Here is a 19,547-nt window from a genome sequence, read left to right as displayed (position 1 = left end):
TTCATATCCTAACATTAGGGAAACATTGAGAAAGAACAAATATTAGTAGGTTTCTTGAGTGCTGAGAACAACCATTATCATTTGGGTTTTTTTTTTGTTCTTTTGTGCTACTACTGGGGCTTGAGCCCAAGTCCCTTAGCCCTTTTCACACAAGGCTGGCTCTCTACCATGTGAGTCACAGCCACAATTCTAGTTTATTTTGTATATAATTGGAGATAAAAGTCCTGACTGGATTAGCTGCAAACTGTAATCCTCAGGTCACAGCCTCCTGAGTAGCTAGGATTACAAGCATGAGCCACTCATGTTGAGCTGTCATTTTGGTTTTTATCAGCCCATGAAACACATCTTTAATACTAATTTTCATGTTTTGACATTTTAAACTGTGGTGAATTATAAATAACCAAATTTCCAATATATAAGTGTTTAAGTTACATTGCTCATATTCATAGTGTTGTGCAACCATCACCAGTATTTAAATTTTTTATTGCTTCAAACAGAAACTGTAGAGCACATGGGCAGCAAAGATGGCGCTGGGAGGGAGTAGAGTGGGCAGAGCCCAATTGACCTTCTGATCAGTTCCTAACCAGTCCGTGAAGGCTTAGGTGCATGATAGGGTATGACCTTGACAGTGATTGGTTCCTCTTCCTCCCTTGCCTTTTTGTCTTTAAAAAGGGCTGCTCTCTTTTAATAAATGAGTTTTCTACCTGCTGGATTTGGCTCCCTCCTGTGTCTGATTGTCTCCCGGGCTGAGGGAGGCTGGGGAACGGGCGAGCGCCGCACTTACCTTTCCTCAGACCCCGTCCGTCTTTCGTGGGACGGACAAAGACCCGACAGAAACTGTATCATCATTAATCAATAAATTGTCACTCATCTCTTCCTCCATCTAACTGTGGACAATCTCTAATCTGCTATCAGTTTCTGTTGTCTATTCTAGATATTTCTTATAAGTACAATCATACATGAGCTATGCTTTTGTGTCTGGTTTGAAATACTTAGTTTTATAATGTTTTTCAAGGTTGGTGCAGTCCATGTTACAGCATGGACAGAGTGTCATTTATTTCTTGTGGCACATTAATTTCCATACTATGAGATGCCATATTTTGTTTATTCATTCATCTATAAATGAACATTCGGAAGGTTTCTCTCCAGTATTTATAAATAAGGCTACAATGAACACTGGCATCCATGTAAGTTCTATTGTCCATTGTTTGTTTGTATCTTTACAAATAGAATTGTTGAGTCATATTGTAATTCTATGATAGACTCTTTGAAGATTCACCAACTTTTTTTCTATGTGGTTGTAACATTCTACATTCTCATTACCTTAGCTGTGCCAAAAGAGTTCAACTCCTCCTCTTTTTTTCCTAGTCCTAGGGCTTGAACTCAGGGTCTGGGCACTCTTCCTGAGCTTCTTTTTCTCTACCACTTGAGCAACACCATCAGTTCCAGCTCTCTCAGTTTATGTGGTACTGAGGAATTGAACCCAGGGCTTCATGCATGCTAGGCAAGCACTCTACAACTAAGCCACATTCCCAGACCATTTTCTGTATTTTTTTTAAGTCACAGTCATTGTAGAAGGCATGAAGCAGTATCTTCCTGTGATTTGATGGCATTTTCCTAGCAACTTTGGGGTTGCTTAGTGGTGCTTTATCTCTCTGCTTTGAAGAAATGTTTGTTGAAGTTCCACAACTATTTTAAAGTGAATTTCCTTTTGTGTTACTTGATTGAGGAGTTCTTCATATATTCTCTGAGGTTAAAATCTATAATATATAGTTATTTTCTCACATTATTTAGGTTTTTTTTTAACTTTCTTGGTAATGAAACTTGGTCTGTTTAAGAATAGTATCTAATTTTTTTCTTTGGATAAAAAGGGATACAAAAGTTCTTAAAATAATAATAACAGCCATAATTAAAAATGCCATGGGTTTTTCTCTCAGAGGTTCATTGTTCTTAGTGTATAATAGATTAATTAACCTCTTTTCTTGTGTGTGTAAATGAAAGCTGCTTTTAGTTAGGACCTCTAGAGTTTTTCAGAGGTTAAAAATGATAAAATTTGATAAAACTAAGTATTTATTTCACTTATAGAACAACTTTCTCTCCTCAACCTGAGTAATTATTTATACTATACTATTGGAGTTAGCTAATATTAATTAGAGGAAGGACTTTTTATCAAAGGAAGGGATTGCATAAGTTGTGGGAATACATGATGTATTGAGGAATACTTACAGGCTTCTGATATATTTTAGAAAAAAATTAAATTTAAGAGAATCTTCATCAGGCTGGGAAGTTGGCTCAGGGGTAGAGTGCTTGCCTGGCATGCCTGAGGCCCTAGGTTCAATTCCTCAGCATCACATAAGCAAAAAGAAAAAAGCCAGAAGTGGCATTGTGGCTCAAGTAGTAGAACGCTAGCCTTGAGCTGAAGAGCTGAGGGACAGTGCCCAGGCCGAGTTCAGGCCCCACAACCAGACCCCCCCCCACAAAAAAAGAGTATCTTCATCATAGAATCTACAGAAGTTAAATGAGTCGTGAACAAAGTTGAAGTTTGCCCAAACGCACAGAGTACAGAGATGAGACCAAAGTGGGTAAGTACTACCTGGATCTCCTTACTGTGAAATATCCTCCACATATTAATGGGATAAATGGAATTTTTCCCAAGCACACACAATTCATACCCTCAAGATAGAAGCGATTCCATTCAAGTATAGGCTTTGGAGGAATTTAACATTCAACAATAATTTTAAGAGATTCTTGATTATAGTAGACAAAAAGGATTATATTGACCTTTCAGTCTCAAAGCTTTATCCCTATTAGAAAATCTTCAAAAAATGATTTTGTGACTTTGGAGAAAATAATTAACTATAAAGCTTCATAAATTATATTAGGAAAATAAGTTCATAAAATGAAGAGTTGATGCGGAGTTATGAAAGACTTCATACTATTTTTCAAAGTCTCTTGGAATCAAAATCTCTTCTCAGTGTATTGAGAAAGTAGAAATGTATCTAGTGTTAGAATCATGGATACCTAAAACATTGAGTCATCCCAAAATTCATTGTATCCCTGAAAAGTACATAGAGTTCTAGTATCTTAATGGCACTCTCATGTGGAACCCAACTATTTGTCTTGGCATTTAAAACTGGGGAAGTGTTTTCCAGGGAATGAACCTTTAAAATATTCTTTTCTAAATAAAACAAAGGAAAAATCTTTCTTAAATAATTCTTTAAAAGGATTCATCAGCTGCAGAGATCTGACCTTATGGGTATCCGGGATGTGCAGGTACAGCAATGCCTTTGTGGAAGGGCTCTGGGAATATGGAGCCACACTGAGCTCCTGGCTAGAATATGCTGCCAACTACAGGCAGAGCCCTGTGCAGTTAGGTGACCTATTGAAGTCCTCATTTATTTCTTTGTCATTGAAGGCAACTTTTTTTTTTGGGGGGGGGCGTCCGGTCGTGGGGCCCTTCTGGGCCTGGGCACTGTCCCTCAGCTCTTCAGCTCAAGGCTAGCGCTCTACCACTTGAGCCACAGCGCCACTTTCGGCTTTTTTCCTTTTGCTTATGTGGTGCTGAGGAATCGAACTCAGGGCCTCAGGCATGCAAGGCAAGCGCTCTACCACCGAGCCACCTTCCCAGCCCATTGAAGGCAACTTTGAGATAGTGGTGCAGGCCCTGGAATCAGCAGGTATGGCTGCTCTGCAAATGCACTGCCCCTCATTCAGGGAAGACAGCTTGAGCCCTGGGTAGCTTCTGCAGGTGTTAGGCCTAGCCAGGACAGGTTAGCTGTGCAAGCTGGAAGTTGCCCACAATGTGCGGCTACATGCTGGCATGTGCAGCAGTTGTTAGCCCAGGTGGGATTCCCTCGTCTGACTTCACTCATCCTCCCCATTAAGGCCTTTGACACACCCTTCACTTCTGTCCCAACTTCTAAGCATGAAGACTGCCTCCTTGGCTCCATCTCCTGAGAGCTCAGTCACATGACTTACCTGATAGAGCTGAGTGTGGCCCTCTCCATGCTGACAGGGAAGATCCAGATTCTCCTAGGGTGAATCTCAGATACTGAAAGGAGGAGGGATGGGTCAAGCACTCTGGTCATTGGCTTCACAGGCTGTAGGGGCACTGAGTGATAGGTAGAAGAACAGCTTATTCACAAAGCCCCAAGCTCAATGCTCTCTGGAGCTGCACATAAGAGAGCACAAAAGAGAAATAAAGAAGTTGGAGGACCAGGAGTGATCCAGAATAGTGAGGGACCTCAGGGGACTGCTTCTAGTTAGAAAGAGACAATGTGTAAGGTAGGCATCAAAACCAGGCTTGCAATCCCAACACTCAGAAGCCTGAGGAAGAAGGAAAGTGAGTTCAAGTCCAGCATGGATAACATGGGGAGACTGCCTCAAAAAACAAGGTCTGGAGGTGTAGCTCAAATATTAGAGTACCAGCCAGTGAGCAAAAGCATCAGATACTGAGTTTGAATGGTGTCTTGGTCTTCAAAATAAGAAAAGAAAGAGAGAAAGAGACAGACAAAGAGAGAGAGAGAGAGAGAGAGAGAGAGAGAGAGAGAGAGAGAGAGAGAGAGAGAGAGAGAGAGAGAGAGAGAGAGAGAGGAAGAAAGAAAGAAAGAAAGAAAGAAAGAAAGAAAGAAAGAAAGAAAGAAAGAAAGAAAGAAAGAAAGAAAGAAAGAAAGATAGAAAAAAAAAGAAAGAAAAAAGAAAGAAAGAAAAATGAGGGCTAAAATGTGCCTTGATGCTACAGTGTTTGACTAGCACATGAAAAACCCTGGCTGTAATCCCTAGCATAGATAGGAGGAAGAGTGGGGGAAAGCAAGAAGAGCAGGACAGAGAGGGAAAGGGGGAGGGGGAAGGGAGAGGGAGAGGTCTCTGTGAAAAGAACATGCTAACTAATGGGTCTAGAATGTTGCTTTATAAGGCAAAGCTAACTATAGTGACTCCTGTAGCTGTCTATTGTGGTGCAAAAAAGTTCCCAACACTGTGTGACTGGCATTATCTCAGGTCAGGTATAGAAATCTGGCTCAGCTGGGTGACATGAGGTTGTTGTCAGCTGACTGTGGGACTGCAGTGTCACCCTGGCCTTTCTGAGCAGATATTAACCCAAGATCATTCATGGGAATTGGGGGAATGCCTGGCCTCCTCCATAAGCAGGATTATCATAAGGTCTTAGCTAATAGTTTCACCCATTTGCAGTTATGATATCAAGAGGGGCATGCACAGACAGTGAGGGACTCAGTCAGAGACAGGGCCCAGCTGCCCCTTTGCTGATGCTTGCTGCCAACACTATCTAAATCAGAATTATTGGATTGTGGATATGGTGCCTCAGTTGGGGATGTCTGGCTTTCCCTTCCTGGCTCTATAGTAATGGATTCTTCTATTGTTAGAGTAATGGCTCTTTTTTCTTACTAATGCCTCATTTCCTCTGTAGCAAGCTCTCAGAGTGGATGTTCTCTCCAGGATCATGTACATAACTCCTTTCATATGAAAATGGTTGTTGATAAAATCTGCCATTTAGGTGAGATGAAGACAAAGGTTTCGTTGGTTCAGGTTAATTCTGAACCACACAGCAAGCCCAGCAGCTGTAGACTGTCTGAAAGCAAGGGAGCCAGCCTGCATCCCAGTGAACCATATTTATGGACACAGACATTTGCATTTCATGTAGCATCATGTGTCACAAACTATTTTCATAGACTGCATGCAGTCAGGTAAGAACAAGACTTGCCCTGCAAGGTGTAGTCTTTGTTCTCTGTGACAGACAAGCAGATGGATTGCTCACATCCATTGTTGCTCACATGGAACTCCCCTGATTAGTGCTGATTATTCCATGTTCTACAGCCCGTTCAGGACATGATTGAGAATGCTGGACCTGGCCAATTGTGCTCTGAACCATGTGGACATGAACTTCTTGGCAGACTGTATCCATGCTGCCCAGCTGGATGTGTTGCACCTCAGTAGACACAATCTGCTTCATTTATATCCCTCTACTTTCCTCAAGCTCCGGCAACAGGTTGCCCAGATAGTGCGGGTGTGGACCCCAGTGGAGTGTGCTATTACCCATAGCTATGTGGTCATGATGATCCTGGGCCTGTGTTCCTGCCTCTATCTCTAGGAGCTCAAGTTCCTTGCTAACCTGCTGTGAGCCTGCACCCTCAAGCGCCTCTTCTCTGCACTGTGTAAACTCCCTGAACTTCATTACATGGAGTTCCTGGTGCCTAAGAAATACTACCTGGAGAGTACCAGGATGAGCTGGCCATGTCCACATATGATCAGTAGAAATATGCTTGATTGCAGAAGAGCTGCATGCCATGCTACTATGGGCCAAGCAGGAAGACATCCCCACCTCCCACCACTTTTCTGGAGTTTTCACCCAATAGTTAATGAGACCAGCCATGAGCTTGGTGCTTTCTTGTTTCAAACTTTCAAAACTGCTTTACAAAACTTTCCCAGGGGCTGGGAAGGTGGCTTAGTGGTAGAGCGCTTGCCTTGCATGCTCGAGGGCCTGGGTTTGATTCCTCAGCACCACATAAACAAAAAGAAAACCCCGGAAGGGGCGCTGTGGCTTAAGTGGTAGAGTGCTAGCCTTGAGCTGAAGAGCTGAGGGACAGTGCCCAGGCCCAGAGTTCAGGCCCCACGACTGGACCCCCAAAAAAAAAAAAGAGAAAACTTTCCCAGAACATTAAAACAAGTAGAGTAGGCCCTTGAATTGTGCTAAGGAAATGTCTTGCATTTCAACCAGCCCTGTTGCCCAGAGATCAATCCCTATATCAGATCCTAAGGCTAAGATGTAAGCAACTGTAGTTTCAATGAAAAACCTTTGTTAGAGAAAGCTGTAGATACACATGACAGACAATGTAGGAAGAAAACATGCCTTCTAAATGTGACATCGGAAGCCCTGGGGTTCAATTCTTTTTCCTTTTTTGTGCCAGTCCTGGGGCTTGAACTCAGGGCCTTTGCACTGCCCCTGAACTTCTTTTACTCAAGGCTAGCACTGTACCACTTGAGCCACAGCACCACTTCTGGTGTTTTCTGCTTATGTGTTGCTGAGGAATCGAACCCATGAATTCATGCATGCTAGGGAAGCATTCTATCACTGAGCCATATTCCCAGCCTCCTGGGATTCAATTATAGGACTAGGTGAAGCTGTTACAGCAGAGGTCCAGGCATTGTGGTAGAGTGTTCAATTGGACCTAGGGCAGCATGTGCTGGAAGCAGTAACAGGGAAAATTCAGATCACTTGTCACAGAATACAAATAAAAGGTAATGGGTACATTTCTTATCAAGCATTGTTGCCTCCCACTTTGTTTCCTCTTACCATCCCTAATAAGAAATGTACTCATTACCTTGCTCATGTACTCATGTAATTGTAACTTCTCTGTAAGGTATTTTCACAAATGCGTGTGTGTGTGTGTGTGTGTGTGTGTGTGTGTGTGTGTGTGTGTGTGTGTGTGTGTGTGTATAAATACAAATAAAAGAAGATCTCATAGAAAAACAAACAAGAGAAAAAGACTGAAAATGAAAAGTAAAATGGAAAGGGAACCCGACTTTTGGGCCTAGCAGAAACTCAGCAGATCTGGTAGGAATTGTTCTGCATGGTGTGGCAATATTTCCTGGAGAATGTTTGCAGGGAATAGAAGCAGGGCTGGTTTTTGGTTGTTACCAGTGGCTTTGTGCTTGTTTTGCTCTGCATCCAGCTCAGTGAAAGCCTGATTTGAGGGTATCTCATGAGTAAGAGATGCTCCAGTATTTCTTAGTAAAATTCATATTCCATTTTCTGCTGAGCAGCTAGATTCATTTGACCACCAGCCTCTACCACTCCCAAGCCTCGTCCTTTGGTTCTACTAATCAGAGCCAGCCCTAGCTCTGGGAACAGGCATTAGAACTCTATTCTGTTACAGTAACATTCTTACCTGCCAGTGGCAGTCAACAGAGAGACCCAGTTCTCCTTTAGAGATGCCAGAGACCTTCTGCAGCTAGCTGAATCACAACTAGCTACCAACACTTTTCTGTTCAAGAGTTCCTATGACTCTAACAGAAGTCACATACTGGGGACTCTTTTCATTGCTCTCACTAAAACGCCACAGCACTGTATAACCTGATGTCCCCACATTCTGCTGCAGGAATGGTAACAGGCTGGAATCTGTGCAATTTGGCTTGAAAAATTTGTTACAGTGAGTGAAAGATTGATTCCTGCCTAATTCCTCCAGCTCAAGCAAGACACCAGGTACAAGAAAACAAGCGTGGCCACATGCCTGTCAGCAGGCAGGTTCCAATCAGTGCCTGGCCAAGGATATAACACTTGGTCCCCAGGGGACAATAGCCCTTCATCCAGTGTAGAACATTCAACTTGTGGGCCTGGTCAAGGAAGTCTCCTTGTGGCCTAAGAGAGCATAAGCCACTTTTTATTTTCTGCTTCTTTGTGAAAACAAGCCCTATATAAGTCCATCCAAAATATAGTCCCTCAAACAACCTCCAAACCTGAAAGGTCTATGCACCTTGCTGGCAATAAACAGTCCCCACCTGTTGATCATTGAGTCTGGCCTATTCCTTTTCTGTTTTCCTCCATTTTCTTAACAGTGAGAATGCTGAAACAGGTATGTGGGTTCAGGAGACAATCATTCCCAGGTTGCCAATGGATGTTCATGGCTACTTCTAGATTTTAGGTCTGATCCTACTCTATTCTTACTTTGAGGTTACCTGAGATATCCTTAAAACAAATTCCCCTCATTAGTATCTAAGACAACTTAATCACTGTTATTTCAATTCTTACAGGGTCTGAGAATGAGTCCATCAAAGCGGGCTTAGAGATTAAAGAAGTTTGTTAGGTGTTACAGAAGTTGTCCTGCCAGGGACACAGTGTAGACTTGGGAGCTAACACTATGACCCTAAACATGAACACAGCCTAGGCTAATGAAGGCAAAAAACACAAGCAGGTACAAGCTGCAAAGTTCTATTAGTATGATAACATCAACTTTTTTTTCCAAACAAGGGACTTTTACAATGGCAATTTCCTGTTATTTCATTCCTCAGTTTCAAGCAAGAGATTATTGCATTCCTCAGTTCCCCATAAGAGGTTAATATTCTGACTCAGTGTCCTTGCTTGGTCTTGGGGTCTTTAATCCTAAGAGATCCTTACATTCCCCTTTCTTTTTGTAACTGAGTCAAATTCTTGACTCTTTTTCCTGACTCAGGAGGCTGTACTGGGCCTGAAGGGCCATCAGCTTGACAGTCCCAATTATTTTTTCTATAAGTGATATCAAAGACTTAACCACACAGGAACCAGTAATAACAAGTAGAAGAAATAGTATAATTGCTGGTGGCTAGGGATACTAGCCACCAGGCCAAAAGGCTTTGAACCCATACTAGATCTAGTTTAGCAGATGGATGCTGGTGGAGTCCTTCACACAGTTTACCTACAACCTTTATGTTTTCTTCTCCAGCCGTGATTCATTTACACAGTATCAGCACTCTTCCCTTAGAAAAACATAGGTTCCCTCTTTGGAAGCTGTGAGAAGGTCTAGTGCCGTATGATTCTGCAAGGCCACCCCCGCTAGAGAGTTCAGTTGTCTTTGTATGCATGCCAGAGACACTGAAGAGGCATGAGTATCCTCATCTACCCTCTCCTCAAATTCTTGAGCAAGTTTTAAACTATGTCTTACAGCACCTCCAGCAAAAGCTGCTCCTCCAACAGAGGTAACCAGACTCATCCCTAACATTATAGGAATAAAATCTGTCCTCTTGGTTAAGAGGTGGCATAACAATCTCTGAAAATTTTCACTTTTGGTATAAAGATTTAATTGGGGAACTGCTGTTATCAAAATCCAAGAGGCCAAGGTTGGATTAATGTATGACCATAGGCTTCCATTGCACCAGAACATAGTAGGAGAAGGGGTGTGACATCAAGATACCTGAAGCAGTTTGTCATATTCCACAAGTTGAGTTGGTTGGTAAAATTAAATTGCTACAATCAGGGACATTACAATAGCAGAAGTAAGAAAACTGTCCCCTTGTCTCTGATTTTAAACTGCCAGTGGTAGTTAACATCATTTAGAGCACAGAAGCATAAATGAAAAATTATGATGAGATGAGTCTTAGCTTGAGAGGCTTTTCAGGGTCCATCCATTTGTCTCTTCTGGTAGCAGGGCCACCTTAAGTGGTGAAGCGTGGATCCAGGACCAGATCCCATTCACCTTGACAGTGGTTGGAGCTGTTAGGATAGCAGTATAAGGTCCTTTCCACTGAGGATAGTTAGTTTTTTTTATGTCATATGACCTACACAGTGTCTCATGATCAGTAATTAGGGCCAACTACAGGGGCTGCCTGCAGGAGTGCCTGAAATTGGGAATGGAGTTCCTGTTGAACAGTCTGCAGTGCCTGTAAAGACTGGAGCAGTCATCTATGTCAACATTGCAGTTTTTAAGCGAGGATACAAGAAGGATGGTCTGCCAAACATCATTTCACAGGGCATAAACCCTTTGGAATAGACAATGCAATGGGAGCGCAAAAGGGCAAAGGGAAGGAGTCATTCAGTCATGGTAAATTTAAGAGAATCCCCTCTCACAACGAGTCTACCTGGCTGCTCTAATTAGCTAAACCAGCATCTAGATTGAAGTGGGCATATCCTTCCTCCCTACCATACAGATAAACATAAAGAATAGTTCCACATCAATTCACCCATCCTGACTCTATGTATATGAAAGCTAGTTTAATTTCATACCAACTTACTCATAAGCTTCATTTTTAAGACATACTCCTACCATTTGTTACATACTTAAACTTTCTGGGGTTTGTCTTCTTCCCCTTTTCACTGTGACAAACATTTTAAGACAATCCTTATTTTTATATCTTTTTTTTTTTTAATCCAGATGAGATTTTTTTTCAATTCCTTTCTAAGGCTTTCTTTACTACACTCTTTCTTTCCCTGAGTTTCTTTGTGGCTTTTGGGCCCATTTTGCTTCTTTGGCTTGAGGAACCAGGTTATCAGAACTGCCTCAAGGCATCCCTTGGGTGGAGAATTTTGTTAAATTTTTAATTCTAATAGCAGGGGTGAGTTTCATTCCTCCTACTACCTCCATTGATAAAGATCTCTCCTTTATAGCTATTGTTGGAAGCGGCCTTTTACCACACCCAAACCAAGCAAGGATTTGATTGTAGACTGGATTTCTAGTTTCCTAATCCTTGAAGTGCCTGAGGCAAGCCAGTGATATCATCCTTGCCCTCAATATCTACTGTGGGAATAGAGAGAGTTACTGGATATCACTGAAATAATATACCACAGACTCAGTTTCAGCAGATCCAAAGCAGCTTTCCACTGGGAAGCAGTCAGAGGTGATGGAGTCAGGCAGGAGTCCAGTCCACTGTCACTATGGTCAACATGGTCAGGATGACAACATAGATTTCCTTCCAGATGACTATAAGGCCGTCCTTGAACTTTATCCAGAAGGGAGGGTAGAAGCAGCAGCAGGGTCCCACACTGACTCAAAAGGGTTATCACACATTTTTCTGGGCTGCAAATTTCTACTAAGACTGGTTAAGGATATGTGGCATAGGCTTGATAGGCGGGTGTCCAGCTGGTTTTTAAGGCAACATTTGAGGCAGTGGCCCAGGACAATTGACCAGGGTGACAACTTTTATTAACTAGATAGTTCTTTTAATAAGGCTTGTAACCATTTCCAAAATGTGCAGTCTCCACACTTACACACTGTTAGAACTATGTCCCATGCCTCTTCCTTTTCAGGTAAGGAAAAAATGATTTCTGACCCCTTTTTGTGGCCATCAGTACTTTAATACAAGAACACATACACAAAGACATTAGAGAGGGATATGATACAATTCAAATAACATCTGGAGCTTGAAAATATTGTGCAAATGTGAATGTCTTAGAATCAGTAAATGAGAGTGGTTATATAAGATGTTAATAGTATGTTCATAATAAAAAAGCAGTGAAGAAGTATGTGGGAACTCTCACTACTCTTTGCAACTCTTCTTTGAGTTTAAAATAATTTCAAAACAAGAAGGCTTTCAAGACAAGATATGGCTTAAGTATATCCATCCCATATTTTTTGGTTTTGTTTTTGAGAAAAGTGTTAAATCTTTAAAGAGGAAGCATTCACCCAAAGGGAGACAAAACATTCAAATCCAACTTTGACTCCCTAACCTGTGGCATATATCTCTGAATTTTTTATTTCCCTATAACTTCTCAAAGTACAAGATAGTTCTCAATTTGACACTTCGAGATTTGACTCATGGAGGTCGTTGGCACCAAAGGTGAGCAAGTAAGAAGCAACATTAGCCAGGCACCAGTGGTTCACACCTGTAAACCTAGCTACTGAGGAGGCTGATCTGAGGATCACGATTCAAAACCAACATGGGCAGGAAACTCCCTGCAATTCTTTTTTATTTTGGCGTGGGGGTCGGGTGGTGGGGCCTGAACTCTGGGCCTGGGTGCTGTCCCTCAGCTCTTCAGCTCAAGGCTAGCACTCTACCACTTGAGCCACAGCGCCACTTCTGGCTTTTTTTTTTCTGCTTATGTGGTGCTGAAGAATCGAACACAGGGCCTCAAGCATGCAAGGAGAGCTCTCTACCACTGAGCCACCTTCCCAGCCCTCCCTGTGATTCTTATCTCCAAATAATCACCAGAAAACCAAATAGAGTTCTCAACCTCAGCTGAAGAGCACAAGGACAACGCCCAATCCCAAAGTTCAAGCCCTACTACCACCAAAAAAAAAAAAAAGAGAAACAACATTAAAGCTGTTTGTTTTTTGGGCTTTGTGTATAAGCTACACATCCCTCAATTGTGAAATCATACAGTTTGGCTTTCCTTACCATGCCTTTTTCTCATAATATTCTGCATAATCTCCACTTATTTATGATGCATTAGGCTTTGCAGCAATAAATAAGCCCCATGATGAAAGTACCTCATTCTGTTCACAGCTTTGTACCCAGTATTCAGGACAACACTTGATATTCACTGAAAAGAAAAGAGACCATTATAATAAGAGATAATGCCTCGATAAAAGACATAAGGTCTGGGGATATCAACTTCCCACCCCCGCCTCTACCTCGAGAGCCCTCAAACAAGCCCAGATGAGCTGGTTTCTAAGATGATGTCCAGGTCCAATAGGCACTTTGGGCAGGTGACGTCTCTCCTGGGGACAGAGCAGCCAAAGCTTTTGCAAAACTATTGCTGGAAACTTATTTTGGAACTCTTGTGACAAAAGAACACTGAGAATTGCTTTGATGTGCTGATGTTTTCATCAGTTTCTTGGTACTTCAAAGACAAAATAGTCGAGAAGCCAGCAGCAACAGCTAGCTCTGCTCAAAGCTTCAGGGTAATCCGTTTGTATGACTCTTCTAGCTCCACTAGGATTAAGGTGCACTCCCATCCATAGATGGTGAATTTGCCAACACAATGCTACAAATGACCAGACTTCATTTCTTTAGACAGCCTAAGTAGTTTGTGTGTAAGTAATAGGTAGCTACCTCTTGCTGTCCCCTCCAATGTCCCTGGGAACATCAGCTTTTGATGTTACATTGGCAATATAGGAATTGTATACATGACCAAGGGTGGAGCCACAAAGAGGCACTCCAGCCCAGGAATGCTAGCTAGTAAATGGAGAGGCCTCATGGACGGAAGACCATATTCCAAGCAATTTCCAATCTATGACTCTTTCTCTAAGCTCTTTTGGGAGGTCTTCTTTTTCACTGTTGTCTTTTTCATTCATTCCATATTAGCTGCAGCTCTGAGTGCAGAGTCAAAATCCTGGCAGATGGGATTGGGCAGAAACCTGAGTTACTGCCCAAAGAGGTATTATGTCTCATTCTCCCTGGAGACAGAATGCATCTTCCAAGAAAGCTTGCTCAGCCTTTTGGAGAGGAGCACACATGAGCTGAATCCTGACAACAGGAGGAAGAAAACTTCAGAGGAGGTTTCAGGAGCCAGGGGGCAGAAAAGTCTTTTTTGTTTGTTTGTTTTATTATTAGTAAGTTTTATTGTGAAAACATTGTACAGAGGGGTTACAATTACATGAACAAGGTAATGAGTACATTTCTTATTAAGCATTGTTGCCTCCTTTTTTTCCCCTTACCATCCCTACCAGCCCAACACCCTCCCCCCCCCCCGCTGAAAAGTCTTTACATTACAAGGGACAGTCACTTCCATAGGAAGTGTCTAAAGACTAGAAGTACCCTGTGGACAGTGTCAGCTGGCAAAGGCAGACTCAACCATCAGTTGATTTCATTCAGGCATAACATCCCAGTACTTGTAATATTCAGTTGTTGAAACTCAGGGGTTTGAGGACAACACAGGACTTACATCCAAGTTCACTGTAGAAAAAGCAACTGAAATGTGCTCTTTCCTAAGGTTGTAAACAAGTAGCCTTATTCAAACACCAAACAATAAAACCAGATTACATTATGTGTTTTCATGCGTATTTGTGTACATGCACAAGAGACCTGGGCCTGTACATGGTCCCTGAACTTTATTACTTAATGCTAGCGTGTTCTGTCACTTGAACCACAGCTCAACTTCTAGTAGTTAAGTGAAGGTAAGGTTCTCGTGGGCTTCACTCTTACTAAGCTGACTTTGACCCACAATCCTCAGATCTCAGACTCCTGAGTTGCTAGGAATACAGGCTTGAGCTATTGGAATCCAGGGGTTCTTTAAATGCCAGGAATGGGATGGATAGATGACTAGTTCCAAGGTAATGATGAGATTATGCATGTCTGGGTAGAAGGTGAGAAAAGGGAGAAAGGATATAAAAAGATTGGAGCTAGAACATGGCAGGGAGATGCCTCATGTGGTGAAGGCTTCGGTAGGGTCTAGTGGGATGAAATCACAGGCTTTGAGACTGTCAGTTTTGGCTGCCTCCATCTTGAAACCATGGACAGAATGGGTAAGCTTTCTATGGCTAGAAGCCCTTTGGGTGATGACACAAACCATAGGAGGTGTATGAAGATAAGAAGTCACCCAGGGGTGGCTCACATTTGTAATCCTAGCTACTTGGAAGGATGAGATCTGAGGATTGTGTTTCAAAGCCACCCTGGGCAGGAAAGTCTATAGCCTCTTATATTTAATTAACCAGCAAAAAATTGGAAGCAGAAGTGTGGCTAAAATGGGAGGCTGACAACCTTGAACAAAAACAGCTAAGGAAGAGCATGAGGCTTTCTGTTCAAACTCCAGTACTGGCACACAAAATAGAGCATAGATAGACAGACAGACAGACAGAAAGATAGATAGATAGATAGATAGATAGATAGATAGATAGATAGATAGATAGATAGATAGATAGATAGATAGATAGATAGATAGATAGATAGATAGACAGATAGATAGATAGATAGATAGATAGATAGATAGATAGATAGATAGATAGATAGATAGATAGATAGATAGATAGATAGATAGATATAGATAGATAGATAGGTAGATAGACAGACAGACAGACAGACAGACAGATAGACAGATAGATAGATAGATAGATAGATAGATAGATAGATAGATAGATAGATAGATAGATAGATAGATAGATAGATAGATAGATAGATAGATAGATAGATAGATAGATAGATAGATAGATAGATAGATAGATAGATAATGGACTAATGGACTAATGGACTTCAGGTACTGTAAGGAATACCCTATCTCAAGTTGGGAGACATGGACTGGAGATTGGGGTGGTCAGTCTTCAGTGTGCAACCATAAAGCTTCCCTATCTGATAGAAACCTGGTGGGAAGAAAAAGCCATGCCAGTGTGTCAGGGTGATGTCAGGGCCAGCTCTAAAGCAAGAAGGCTATCAGAATCTGTGTTCTGCCTATGAAGAAGAGAACTCATTGCTCTAGAAAGTGAGGGAATTGATACCTAAATTACCCATCTTGAATAGAAATGGAAGTGGAGTTCTTTTTACGATAACTTAATATTATGTCTAAGAGCTATTTCTGTACATACTACCTCCTAAATAAAAGCAGGTTTATTGGCAAAAATACCAGTTATGTATGATTATACATTTCAATAAAACAATTGTAGTACTTAATACTTTAGGGAATATACTACAGTATTTGTTCTGAAAATGTTTATTCCCTATTTTTACCTGATACATAATGTACTATGTGCTACCACATGTTGTTCAGATGCATGTATAACATGGCATATTTTTTAAATCAGAGTAATTCTAGTGTGAGTTAGTGCAAAGTAGTCAATCAGAACATGTGGTCTATAGAACTGGCAGATGGCATGATCAGCTGCTAAACCAAAGCTAGCTGACATGGATATGGGCGAAGAGGGCTACAGAAGAATAAAGAGTATGCTCAAAATGTTGAGTACATAAGGATGGGGCAATAAATCTTTGAAGTCATAACATTACAAGAAACAGAAAGGATAGCCACCAATCGGAAAGCCATCTTCAAGGTCTACAATTCTCCCTATTTAACCCAAGACCAATCTCTGTAATGAGGAAGATGGCCAAGATGGCTGACCTGGGCCGAATTGCCCTTTTCTCTGTGGTGTGTCTATAATATGTGCTCTTTGTTATTTTTCTCTTCTACTAAACCCTTCGATCATCTTTACATATGTTTTCTTCTTACCTGAATTCTCCTTATGCTGGATGCAAGGACCCAGGTTGGATAGCTGCCTTATAATTTGTGGTAACATGTAATGGATTCGATTAAGTATGTTTTATTCTGATTTAGGCTCAATGAATGGACACAATTCTATCTGTCTGTCTGATCTGTTCAAATACATCATTTATAGTGAACACAATAAAAATTCTGTCTTCAAGCCTTAAATATTTGTCATTACCTATCTGTCACCCTTGTATGTGAAGGTACACCTGAACCTCTTCTTCCTAAGTGTACTTTATACAAACATTTGGGACTACATAATTTCTTGAGCATGGTCTGGTTAGATGAAGACAGCTATTTGTGTTTAGACAGTATCTCAATATGTTGCTTAGGTGAGCCCTGAACTAGAGTTCAAGTGAGCTTCTGGCTTTAGGTTCCAGAATAGCTAGAACTATAGACATATGAGACAAGCAGAGATGGTCAGAAAAGATGATGCTAGGCGAAATGAACCCCAAGATAACTCTATTATTTTTAACACTTTGCTTTTGTTTTGCTTCCTGTGTCAAGAATACCTTTTCCTTTCAATAGGCATGTAGTATTTTAAGAATTGCTTTCCAGTTAGTTGAATACATGCAGTAATAATTTTATCACCTAGGTTATTTTTCCAGACCTTGCCTAGGACGGACATATGGTGCTGAGGCATGCTTGCCCAGAATATCTTCCTCTCTCTGTGACTTATTTTGAGGAATATTCAGATGTATTTAGCTGGGTCAAAGATGAGGCATATTTCATTACTTAATGTACTTTGTCAAGCTGTCCACAAAACATTTAATTAATTTGCTCTCCCAACAATAGATTCTAATTTCTTGCTTTCTCTGCAAATCTCACAGTATTTAAAAAAAGAAAAAAGAAAAAATTTCTGCCAGGTGCTGGTGGCCCACGACTGTAATACTTGTTACTCAGGAGGCTGAAATCTGAGAATTGTGGTTCAAATCCAGCCCTGGCAGGAAAGTCTGTGAGACTCTTATCTCCAATTAACCACCAGAAAACTGGAAGTGGAAATTTGGCTCAATGTGGTAGGGCTCTAGTCTTGAGCAAAAAAGCCCAGGGACAGTGCCTGGACCCTAAGTTCAAACTCTATGATCAACAAAAACAACAATTCTAATAGACACAGAGAACTCTTCTGATATTTGCTAAAAGCATATTTCTTTGTCCCCTTGCTTATATGTTATACCTCAGAAAGTAAGACAACTGAGAATTAAGGAATTTAAAATTAAAAGAGAACTCCACCTCCTAGGATTTCTATCTTGCCCCATTAGCAACACTGCTCCACCAGAGCCTTGCGTTACAAGAGAGATAGTATATACAAAGAAACTTGCATGAAATAAGGAAGGCAGAAGGAGGCTGTCCTCTGCTGCCCTACCAGCACCCCAGGCATTGATTCCTGGTAAGCAGAGACACATCAGTGTGGAAGATAGTTGACTTCGAGTATTTTATTCTCTAGATAGAACTGGAGTATAGGGAAGTGGGCACTGAGCATGGAGCTAGTTAGCTGGCAGGCAGGAAAAGAGAATTTTCTTATTTCAAGGTCAGAAAAGACAAATGAAGTGTAGGTTCACAGCTGGAGTCATAGATCCAAGTGCCAGCATTGCTGCTTACCAAGGAACTCAGGCTCATATCCCTGAGCCTCAGTTTATTTAAAGTGTTGAGTACAGTGTACTGTATCATCCTTGGCATTTGGGTGAATTGTAAAGGGAAACATGCAGGTAGGCAGAATTCAGGAGGCACATCAACTCAGTGAATGATTTTATTTCACAAATCAAGTGAGGCTTAAATTGAGGGCTTCCACATGTGTGCACCTCCTCTTCTAAGATCCCTAACAAGGGGCTAGGACAACTCTGTGTCTCTGTGGCCCTTTCGATCCCCTATGTTTTTCCTTTCAGTGTCTTTTCCAAGACAAGCTCTAGTGCATTAAGCAGCCTTTAATGTAGGCAAAAGAAACACTGAGAGCTATTCCCAATGCTTAGACAAGAATCTCCCACTGGCATTACTGATGATCTTGTCTAATGTAAAATCTCACCTATCCCCTAGGGTCATTAAGGCCAGCGATGGACACAGCTAAGTCCATCACTTTGTTGCCTGTATTTTCCATGCCACATATTAGTGAGATACCCCTTCTATTGTTCAGCTATCTTGGGGAGGGCAGAGATAGCTATGCCAGCAACAAAGAAAGGTACTTTCTGCTTTATTAAGCTGGCACAGGGAGGAGCTTCTCTGTGGAACAAGTGGCCAAGGATGCTGCTTGCTTCTATGGCAACCCAACATGCAGCCAGCATTCAGGGTTAGCTCTGTCCACCACATTTAACAGAACTGAAAAACGTGGCAGAATTTCTGTTATTTCTGAAAGACCAGGTTACACTTTAATCACTGGTTGTAATAGCTAATCTGAGAGGGTGATCTATCCCACTGCCCAGGGGCCTTGAAAAATTAGCTCAACTTCAAGGGTTACCCACAATGATTTCCATGGTGTCAAGTGAGTACAACATCAGCAGAGTGGGAAACAAATAAAAATAGATGCATTTGGGGCTATTCCAGTTTCCCATCCAGGAAACACGAATTCAAACAATCTTGAAAATACATTCTTAAAATATGGCTGCAGAATTTTAGCTCAAAAACACGAAGGAGAGATGGGAATTCCATTGCTTATTTGTCAGGACTTTTGATTGGGGCTGGCAAAAGGTGAACTGTTTTGTAAGACGTTGGTTGGGGTGAAGCCCCTGTCTCTGAGCAGGTTAGGAGAATGGCTTTACAGCCCAGAAGGATAGCAGAGGTTGGCAAAAATTTTTTCAGGGGACTGTAGTAAGGGCAGGGCTGGTCTACATCCCAGTTCAGCTGCAAATATGTCTGAAATCTGACCTGCTGCTTCCATTTTTAGTGTCTCAAAGCAATGCTTGACATTCTTCCTCGATAAATTGCCAATTTCTTCTGAAGCTCT

General features: G+C 41.6%; 1 pseudogene; it reads left to right on the top strand.

Moving 5' to 3' along the window:
- The first annotated feature begins 2,567 nt into the window (after positions 1-2,567).
- LOC138815698 (leucine-rich repeat-containing protein 14B-like) lies at positions 2,568-13,882 on the top strand (annotated as a pseudogene).
- The last annotated feature ends 5,665 nt before the right edge of the window (positions 13,883-19,547 follow it).

This window comes from Dipodomys merriami, unplaced genomic scaffold (assembly GCF_024711535.1).
Source record: "Dipodomys merriami isolate MVZ:Mamm:240054 unplaced genomic scaffold, mDipMer1.0.p SCAF_66, whole genome shotgun sequence".
NCBI lineage: Eukaryota > Metazoa > Chordata > Mammalia > Rodentia > Heteromyidae > Dipodomys > Dipodomys merriami.
The sequence above is the reverse complement of the archived record's forward strand: the minus strand, read 5'-3'. Positions and strand labels throughout refer to the sequence as shown.